General features: G+C 40.6%; 1 non-coding gene across 1 annotated transcript; it reads left to right on the top strand.

Moving 5' to 3' along the window:
- The first annotated feature begins 8,148 nt into the window (after positions 1-8,148).
- Positions 8,149-8,221, top strand: Trnaq-uug. The gene has a single exon. It is a non-coding gene; the product is annotated as a tRNA-Gln (tRNA).
- Positions 8,222-11,009: the final 2,788 nt, after the last annotated feature.

Here is an 11,009-nt window from a genome sequence, read left to right as displayed (position 1 = left end):
ATCAAGATATGTTTTTAAAGATACTTTATTAATTATTTATTTACATCCCACATCCCGTGTTACCCATCCTGGTCCCCCCTCACAGACTTCTTCCCCCATGCCCCTCCCCTTCGCCTCTTAGAGGGTGCCCCACCCCCACCCCTGTCTCCCCTTACCCTGGGACAACAAGTATCTACAGGATTAGGCACATCTTCTCCCAATAAGGTCAGACAAGGCAACCCTCTGCTACATATGTGCTGGAGGCCTCGGACTGGCCCATGTACGCTCTTTCATTGGTGGTGTAGTCTCAGAGAGCTCCCAGGTGTCCAGGTTAGTTGACACTGTTGGTCTTCCTATGGGGGTTGCCATCCCCTTCAGCTCCTTCAATCCTTTCCCTAACTCTTCCATAGGGGTCCCTGTTCAATGCTTGGCTGTATCTGCATCTGTCTCAGTCAGCTGCTGGTAGAGCCTCTCAGAGGGCAGCCATGCTAGACTCCTGTCTGCAAGCACAACATAGCATCAGTAATAGTGTCAGGGATTGAGGCCCAACTATGGGATGAATCCCTGAGTGTGGCTAGTCACTCATCAGCCATTCCTTCAGTCTTTGCTCCATTCCCCCTCCACCACCAGCATTTCTTTTAGACAGGAGCAATTTGGGGTCAAAAGTTTCATAGGTGAGTTGGTGTCCCTATCCCTCCACTGGGGGTCCTATCTAGCTACTGGGGGTGGTTCCATACACTCACTGTTGGGCATTTCAGCTAAGGTCACCCACATTGAGTCCTGGGAGTCTCTCCCATCTAAGGTCTCTGGGACTTTCTAGAGGATTCCCCCCCCCAGCCCCCACCTCCATCAGCTTCAGATTTCCATTTATTCTCTTGGCCCTCTGGGCCTCTCTCCTGTCTCCCCCCCCCCATACTTGATTCTGCTCCCTTTTCCCCTCCCCTCCCCACTCCCACCCAGGTCCCTCCCTCTGCTTCCCATGATTCTTTTGTTACCCCTTCTAAGTAGGATTAAAGCATCCTCACTTGGGCCTTCCTTCTTGTTTACTATCTTAGGGTATGTGGGGTATATAATGGGTATTCTGTACTTTTTGGCTAATATCCACTTACCAATGAGTACATATACTACCTGTCCTTTGTAGTCTGTGCTACATCCCTCAGGGTAATATTTTCTAGTTCCATCCATTTCCCGGAGAAATTCACGATGTCCTTGTTTTAAATAGCTGAATAGTAACCCATTGTGTAAATGACCCACATTTTGTGTGTCCATTCTTTGGTAGAGAGACATCTGAGTTGCTTCTTAGTTTCTGGCTATTACTAATAAAGTTGCTATGAATGTAGTGGAACATGTGTTCTTGTGAAATAGTGGAGCATCTTTTGGGTACAAAAGAAATGGGATACTTGTGTCTTCATGTAGAACTATTTCCAGATTTCTGAGGAACTGCCAGACTGACTTCCAGAGTGGTTGTACAAGCTTGCAATCCCACCAGCAATGGAGAAGTATTCCTCTTTCTCCACATCCTCCCCAGAATCTGCTGTCACTTGAGGTTATTTTTGTTTGTTTGTTTGTTTGTTTGTTTGTTTTTTATCTTAACCATTCTGATTAGTGTAAGGTGGAATCTCCCAGTCTTTTTAATTTGCATTTCCTTGAAAACTAAGGATGTTGGACATTTCTTTAAGTGATTCTTGGTCATTCAAAATTCCTCTGTTGAGCATTCTCTGTTTAGCTCTGTATCCCATTTTTAAACTAGGTTATTTGTGGGGATTTTTTGGAGTCTAACCTCTTGAATTCTTTATATATTTTGGATATTAGCCATCTATCGAATGTAGGGTTAGTAAATATCTTTAGGCTGCCATTTTTGTCCTATTGACAGTGTCCTTTGCCTTACAGAAGCTTTTCAGTTTCAAGAGGTCCCACTTATCAGTTGTTGATCTTAGAGCCTGAGCTTAAAGCTTCATTGGTATTCTGTTTAAGAAATTTCCCCCTGTGCCAATGAGTTCAAGGCTCTCCCCCAATTTCTTTTCTATTGGTTTCAGTGTGTCTGGTTTTATGTTGAGGACCTCGATCAGCTTGGACTTAGGCTTTGTGCAGAATGATAAATATGGATCAATTTGCATTCTTCTACATGCAAACATCCAGTTAGACCAGCACCATTTATTGAAGATGCTTTTTTTCTTTCTTTTTTTTTCCATTGTATTGTTTTCCCTTCTTTGTCAAAGACTGAGTGTCCATAGTTGTGTAGTTTTATTTCTGGGTCTTCGATTCTATTCCATTGACAACCTGTCTATCTGTACCATGCAACTGTTGTCACCATTGCTCTGTAGTATAGCTTGAGGTCAGGGGTAGTGATTCCTCCAGAAGTTGTTTTGTTGTCTTATTGCTCTAGCTAGAACTTCAAATGCTATATTGAATAAAACCTAAGAGAATGGGCAGCCTTGTCTTGTCCCTAATTTTAGTAGGATTGCTTTCCACTTAATTTTATGGTGGCTATGGTTTGCTATATATTGCTTTTATTATGTTTAGGTATGTACTTTTAACTCTTGATCTCTCCAAGACTCTTAACATGAAGGATATGCCAAAGGATATTTCAGCATCTAATGAGATGATTATGTGATTTTTTTCCTTTTGAGTTTGATTATATAGAGGACAACATTGACTTTTTTTTTTTTATATCGAACCATCCCACATCCCTGAGATGATGCCTACTTGATAGTGGTGAATGATATTTTTGATGTATTCTTAGATTTGGTTTGCAGGAATTTTATTGAGTGTTATTGAGTTTTTTTTTTTCCTTCGATGTTCATAAGCGAGATTGGTCTGAAGTTCTATTTCTTTGTTGGGTCTTTGTGTGGTTTAGATACCAGGTTAACTGTGGCCTCATAGAATGGATTAGGTAGTGTTCTTTCTGTTTCTATTTTGCAGAAGAGTTTGAGGAGTACTGGTAATAGCTGCTTTGAAGGTCTTGTAGAATTCTGCTCTTAAACCATCTGGCCCTGAGCTTTTTTTTTTTTTTTTTTTTTAATGGGAGGTTGCTAATGACTGCTTCTACTTCCTTAGTGGTTATGAGATTGTTTAGATAGTTTACCTAATCTTGATTTAACATTGGTATGTGATATCTGTCTAGAAAATCATCCACTTTGTCTAGATTTTTTTTTTGTCATGTATAGACTTTTGTAGTAGTATCTGATGATTTTTTGAATTTCTTCAGTTTCTGCTGTTATGTCTTCCTTTTCATTTTTGGTTTTAATTGGATACTGGCCCTGTGCCCTTTAGTTAGTTTGGCTAAGGGTTTATCTATCTTGTTGATTTTCTCAAAGAACCAGTTCTTGCTTTTGTTGATCTTTGTATTTTTTTTGTTTATTTGTTTATAATTGGTTGATTTTAGTCCTGAGTTTGACTATTTGTACTCTTCTAGGGTGTGTTTGCTTCTTTCTGTTCTAGAGCTTTCAGATGTGCTGTGAAGTTGCTAGTATAAGATCTCTCCAATTTCTTTATGAAGGCACTCAGTGCTATGAATTTTTCTCTTAACACTGCTTTCATTGTGTCCCATAAGTTTAGGAATGTTGCGTTTTCACTGAATTCTAGAAAGTCTTTAATTTCTTTATTTCTTCCCTGACTGAGTTATCATTGAGTAGAGAATTGATCAGTTTCCATGAGTATGTGGGCTTTCTGTTATTTCTGATGTTTTTCAAGTCTAGCCTTAGTCTATGGTGATCTGATAGAATGCAAGGAGTTATTTTATTGGATATTAGAATGGCTACTTCAGCTTGTTTCTTGGGACAATTTGCTTAGAAAACTTTATTCCTGCCTTTTACTCTGAAGTAAAGTCTATCTTTGTTGCTGAATAGTGTCTATCTTTGTGTTTCTTGTATGCAGCAGAATGATGGATCTTGTTTATAAATTTACTATGCTAACCTGTGGGTTTTTTTTTTTTTTTTGGTGAACTGAGTCCATTGATGTTGAGAAATATTAATAATCAATGATTGTTAGTTCCTGTTATTTTGTCATTTGGGGTGGTACGTATGTGTGATTCTCTTCTTTAGAGTTTGTTGTGAGATGATTAATTTCTTGTGCTTTCTTGGATGTAGTTACCTTCCTTGTGTTGGAGTTTTCTTTTTAATATTCTCTGTAGGGCTAGATTAGTAGAAAGATATTAAGTTAGGTTTTGTCATGGAATATCTTGGTGATTGAGAGTTTTGCTGGGTATAGTAAGTAGTCTGGGCTGGTGTCTGTGGTCTCATAGAGTCTGCAAGATATCTGTCCAGGATCTTCTGGCTTTTAGAATCTCTGTTGAGAAATCTGGTGTAATTCTGATATCTCTACCTTTATATATTACTTGGCCTTTTTTTCTTACAAGTCCCTCATAGGGGACAGTAAAACTGTCTCCATGTTCTAGACATAAAAGATGACTTAAGTGGATGCCATTTCCCATTCTTTCCTCAACAATTCTCCTTCCTCTTGGTTCAGGAAGGACAGGAATTCATGACTCCGGACATTTCAGCTTCTATTGCATTGCATATTCCTGTCAGTCAAAAGTCTGATCGAAACCATCCAACCATGCTGATGTACACTTGTAATTCCAGCATGTGGTAGGCTAATGTAGGAAGATCACAAATGAGAAGCTAGCCTGGGCCATATAATGAGACCTTGTCTCACAAAACAGTCTGGGACTGGAGAGATGGCTTAGTGATTAAAGAGTTCCAGCTTCTCTTCCAAAAGACCTACGTTCAGTTTCCAGCATCCACATCAGATGGCTCATAAATACTTGCAATTTCACTTCCAAGGGTTCTGAGACGCTCCTCTCACATCACACACACACACATACACACACACACACACATACACACACATCTAAAACAATCTGATATTAAGACGACCGTAGCAGGACTGGGAGTGGGTCAAATAAGGAGATCAATGCCAGCCTCCACTACACTGTCTCAAATACCAAAACCAAATGAGAGACCATAATATTAGGTGTTAATGTTATCTGTGTGTATAAATAAGATTTTGGTGGGTTCTGAAGTTATATTTCAAAGGGTTGCTAAGGACTTTAGGTGAGATCCTGATATGTATTAAATAGAAGTACAGCTGATGAGGTAAAACCTAAGTCATAAGGTTACAGTAAGGTTTAGATTCTTATTTATGAGAGTCCCAGAAAATCTCAGGTTTAAATGTAGAAAAAATAATAATGCTTCACTTAATATTATGCATTTTCAGGCCTTAAGTCTATTTTATTGCTATTTTAACATTCTCATTTGAAAATATTTCTCGGCCGGTCTGTGGTGGCACATGTCTTTAATCCCAGCACTTGGGAGGCAGAGGCAGGTGGATCTCTGAGGTTGAGGCCAGCCTGGTCTACAGAGTGAGTTCCAGGACAGCCAGAGCTATACAGAGAAGCCCTGTCTCAAAAAAACAAAACAAAACAAAACAAAAAACCAAAAAATAAAAATATTAAAAAATAAGAAAATATTTCCCTCTAGCAGGAATATTGGGGATTGGGATTGTGGCTCAGTGGTAGAATGCTTGCTGAGCATGCATGAGAGAGACCCTAGGCTCAATTTCTGGTATGAAAAAAAAGGAACATTGTTTCTATACAAACAATCTTCACAGCAAATGTTAATTGTTCTAAAATTCTTACTCACTGCTAACAAGAGACTTTAGGTAGACTCCATTGTTAATCTGTTTCCCCTCCTATTTTTCCTTGTCTTTCTATCCCTCCTCAATGCCTGAAAAAGTAGTTATAGAGCTGTGCGTGGATGTACATACTAGCAATACCAACACTTCGAAGGTCAAGTTAGGAGGATTTCGAATTGAAGACCTGTCTGGCTTACATAGTAAGGCTCTATTAAGAAAGAAAAAAGTGAGGCTACAGAGATGACTCAAGAGTTAAAAGCACTGCCTGCTCTTCCAGAGGATACTGGCACCATTTTCAGCACCTAAATGATGGCTAACAAGTTCTGTTAACTCCAGTTCCAGGGGATCCATTGGATTCTTCTGGCCTCTATGGACATCAGGCGTGCACACAGAGAACAGACAGAGATGTAGTCAAAACATCCATGCACATAAAATGAAATAAAATGAAAAAATTAATTATAAAAAATATATCTCTGAGGATAAGGGAATAGACTACTTGCCCGGTCTTTGATCTTATTGAAGAACATAACATGAAGCTGGGTGGTGGTGGCACATGCTTTTAATCCTGGCACCCAGGAGGCAGAGGCAAGTGGGTCTCTGAGTTCAAGCCAGCCTGGTCTACAAAGTGAGTCTCAGAACAGCCAGGGCTACACAGAGAAACCCTGTCTCAAAAAGAAAGGAAGGAAAGAAGGGAGGGAGGGAGGCCAGAAGAGAACAACAGATCCCCTGGAAGTGTAGTTATAGATAGCTGTCATACTGGGAACTGAACCAGGGTCCTCTTCAGTTACAACAACTGCTCTTAAGCACTGAGTCATTTCTCCCACTCCTGTAGCCACTTTTATATTCTCAAGCTCATTACCCAAAAGAATTTCTAGAGACCCAGACCTTCTAGTAATGAAGCTAGAGCCTGCTTGTGCAACCGTGGTCTTTATCTATTTCTGCAGAGGATGGCAGGATGGCAGAGCTCCATTCTCCCCTTAACCAAAGTACTATTTGTATTTGGCCCCACTTAAGCCAGTAGTACTTACTTCTACCCATATCCAAGACTACTCTTGCCCTCCTCAAATTCTTTGTCCTTAAATACAGTTCTTGTATCACCAAGGTTATTTGGCTGAACCACTCCATGTGCATGGCTTAATTTAGTGTCATGGTTGCTTTAGTAGCTTCTTCACTCTCAAATATCTCAGCAGCCCCAGCATGTTAAAACACACCCAACACCCTCCATGATTGTGCAGTCAGGCATCTGCCTGTTTTCGTCCCTGAGAAAACTGCTTTCCAGCTCACATCCACCAGCTACCATATTTAGGAACCTAAATATGTTCCTCCAACAGGTTTTTAAGGCAGTTGCTCTACTAAAAAAAATCAAGACTCTACCTCCACTTTGGTTTAGGGTGTTATCGTCACTGCAGAAGAAAAAGAAAGCTTTTAGAATTGAAATGAAAAGAAAGTAAACTGCTATCCTAATTCCACATTTAGATGCATTTTTCCTTGCCCAGAATGCAGATGTGTATGGAGAGCGTCTGGAAAAATTACAGGAGATAGACAACCTAGACAGCCACTGATAGGCACACTTCATTCCAAATACAGAGCTTTGTGATTTCTCATACCTTGGTTGCCAAAGCCATCAAAGGATGGCTTTTGCTGGGCAGTGGCACTGCACACCTTTAATCCCAGCACTCAGGAGGCAGAGGCAGGCAGACCACCAAGTTTGAGACCAGCCTGGTCTACAGAGAGACTTCCAGGACAGCTAATACTACAAGGAGAAACAGTTTCAACAACCCAACCAACCAATCAAACAAACAAACAAAACCAACCAAACTAAAACTAAACTCAACCAAACAAAAAACACCAAAAAAAAAAAATAATAAAAATAAAACCCCAAACAAACAAACAAAAAAAAAACACCAAAAAAAAATATTAAGATCTGGTTATCTTTTCTTTTTTCTTTCTTTTTTTTTTTTTTCAAGACAGGGTTTCTCTGTGTAGCCTTGGCTGTCCCTGGAACTCACTCTGTAGACCAGGCTGGCCTCAAACTCAGGGATCCGCCTACCTCTGCTTCCCAAGTGCTGGGATTAAAGGAGTGCACCACCAACACCTAGCTAAGACCTAGTTATCTAAATTGGGTAAGAATGCTTACTATAAATCTAAAGGTCAGGAAATGTAATCAAATTTCATCTACAGCTATAAACTGGGCATGTAACATGGCTGTTCTGAAACTATAGTTGTCTATAACGGGTTTCTAATTGACATATAGTACGGGGCGGGCTCATGGTGTAATAGTTGTCTACAAATAGCTTGGTTTTTTGTTTTTGATGGTTTGGGTTGTTTTTTTTGTTTTTGTTTTTGTTTTTTTGTTGTTGTTGTTGTTTTTTCGAGACAGGGTTTCTCTGTATCACCTGGCTGTCCTGGAACTCACTCTGTATGGCCTCGAACTCAGAAATCCACTTGCCTCTGCCTCCCAAGTGCTGGGAGTAAAGGCGTGCGCCACCACTGCCTAGCTATAAATAGCTTGTAATTGAGATATGCCGCTACATTGGCCTTGTGGTGTAATGGTTAGCACACTGGACTTTGAATCCCAGGAATCCGAGTTCGATTCTCGGTGAGGCCATTCAGGGCTAGTTTAGGCTTTTCTATTTTTTTTGGGGGGGGGCGGTTTTGAGACAGGGTTTCTCTGTGTATCCCTGGCTGGCCTGGAACTCACTCTGTAGACCAGGCAGGCCTCAAACTCAGAAATCCGCTGCCTCTGCCTCCAGAGTGCTGGGATTAAAGGCGTGCGCCACCACTGCCCGGTGCAGGTTAAGATTTTTAAGTGACTGATGAGAACCTTTTTTTAAAAGGAGGTTGCAGCCGGGCGGTGGTGGCGCACGCCTTTAATCCTAGCACTTGGGAGGCAGAGGCAGGTGGATTTCTGAGTTCGAGGCCAGCCTGGTCTACGGAGTGAGTTCCAGGCCAGCTGGGGATACACAGAGAGACCCTGTCTTGTTTTACTTTATTTATGTCTGTGCATCTGCATATGCATTTGTCCGTAAAAGTGAACACGTGTTCTGTGGCACTGCATCCTTGGTGCTGAGAACTGAACCCTAATTCTACGAAAGGGCGGTAAATACTTTTAAACTGCTGAGCCATCTCTCCAGCATATAAAATCTTACTATGAAGTACTGGTTGGTCTGGAAATCACAGAAATTTGCCTGCCTCTGCCTCCTGCATGCTAGGATTAAAGGTATATTCTCCGACATCTGGCCAGTTTGCATATCCTCTTTTAACAAAAATCTTTTGAATTTAAAAAATATATTTCTAATTCACCCTGTATAACTCTACATGGTTATGAATCTTGCAGTCTTCATTTTATTTTTTAATTACTCTTAGGTATGTGTGTGTGAGGGAGGTTATGTGCGCATGAGTGAATTTTGCTACAGAGGCCAGAGGTGTGTGGGATCCTCCTGGATGGAGTTGGAGTAACCTTGAGAAACTGGATATGGATGCTGGAAATCAAACTGGAAATCTGGAAGAGCAATACAAGCTCTTCACCAATGAGCAAACTCTCTAGTTCCCTTTTTGAACATATTTTAAATTAACCTGTAAGGGTTTTTGTTGTTGAGTTGATTTATAAATAGTTTCACCCCTCCATAGGCTTCCTTCTTATGGAACTTGGCTATGTAGTCCAAAGTAGTTTAAAACTGGGACGCTCCTGACTCATCATTCTTCCCTGGGATCACAGGTCTAAGCCACAACACTCACTCAGTTTTACCTTTCAGTGCCTAGAATGTTTTATTTCGTTCTAAGCATTCATGTACCCCACCCACCACAAAGTTCCTAAATAGCAGATTGAGAGAAAATGTTTATAGTAATGACTTGTCCACAGGAAAAGACGTTAAGCAAAGAGACTGCTCACAACCAGGAGACATGGAAAATGGGAAAAGGATGCTCAAGTATCAGCTAGGATGGCAGATTGGGAACATGGAACACAGAGGCATTGGCCTCACTGATTTGAACGAATCTGAAAGCAGCTGCCCCATATTGAATGAGCATTATAACCATGACAATTAAGAAGAGGTTCTTGTTTATGAGGGGGAAACAACATATTTAATACAGGACAGCTTGAGACAAGCAAGTGGAATTGCAGAGAATGACCAAGCCTTGATTGCCCTGGAAAGGCGCTGTGGCCCCGCCACAGGGTCATTTGTGTACACTCCTGGACATACCACAATCCTAACCCTTTCCTCTATTCTCTTGGTCTCTCTGCCCAAAGAAAGTTTGAAGAAGTTTTTCTTCTATGACCACATCCAACGTTGAATTATCCTTTTCTTTTTCTTTCTTTCTTTTTTTTTTTTTTTGTATGTAAGAAAGGGTGTCATTGTGTAGCCCCTGCTGTCCTGGAACTCGCTATTTAGAATGGGCTGGCCTCAAACTCACAGAGATCCACTTGCCTCTGCTCTCTGCAACCCCCTTCCTGTCCCAATGTCAGAATTAAAGTCATGCTACAGCAAACCAGGATGATTGTATCTTTGAGGCGAAGAAATTTTAAACCTTGATATAGCCTAATTTATCTATTTTTGACTTTGGTTGCTTTTGCATTTAATATCATATGTAAGAAATCTTTGCCATATCCAATGTCACAAAGATTTTACTATTTGTTCTACTCCAGATTTTTGTGTTTTTAGGTCATACACCTAGGTGTTTGATTCATTTTTCAGTTGAGTTTCAAATATGATAATAGAAAGAATCCAATGCATATAGATCTCCAGTTTTCCCATCATTAATTGAATGATTCTTTCCTTAGTGAGTGGCCTTTGTATTCTCCATTCTTAAGATTTATTTTTATTTATGTGTCTGTGTGCATATATGCCAACTAGTGTATAGATACAGAGGCTAGAAGTGGGCATTGGAGCCTCTAGAGCTGGAACTACAGGCTGTTGAGTTGCCTGTCATGGGTGCTGGGAACCAAACTTCGGTTCTCTGGAAAAGCATCAAGCTCGCTATATATCTATGAACCTCTTAGGATTACAGACAAGCACTACCACATCCTGTTCATGTACTGCTAGAGATCAAACCATGTCTTGTATTTCCTAGGAAAGCACTCTACCCACTGAAGTACACTCCTAGCCCTGGTCCTTGCACCAGTATTGAAATAATCATACATTTATTATTGTGATGGCTTATACCTGCTTCCTTCACTAACCTATAAATTCCAAGAATCTGATTCAGGTAGTTGCCTGCCTACTCGTCTGAGTTTGAAATTAATATATAACTTTTGAGGGCTACCAAGATTCCTTAGTGGTAATGGAGCTTTCTGAAGAAGCCTGATACTCCGAATTCAACCCCAGCGACCCATGGGGTGGAAGGAGAGAATTCACTCTCACAACTTTTCCTGTGACCTACACACACGGGCCGTGGCA

This window comes from Mus caroli, chromosome X, assembly GCF_900094665.2.
Source record: "Mus caroli chromosome X, CAROLI_EIJ_v1.1, whole genome shotgun sequence".
NCBI lineage: Eukaryota > Metazoa > Chordata > Mammalia > Rodentia > Muridae > Mus > Mus caroli.
The sequence above is the reverse complement of the archived record's forward strand: the minus strand, read 5'-3'. Positions and strand labels throughout refer to the sequence as shown.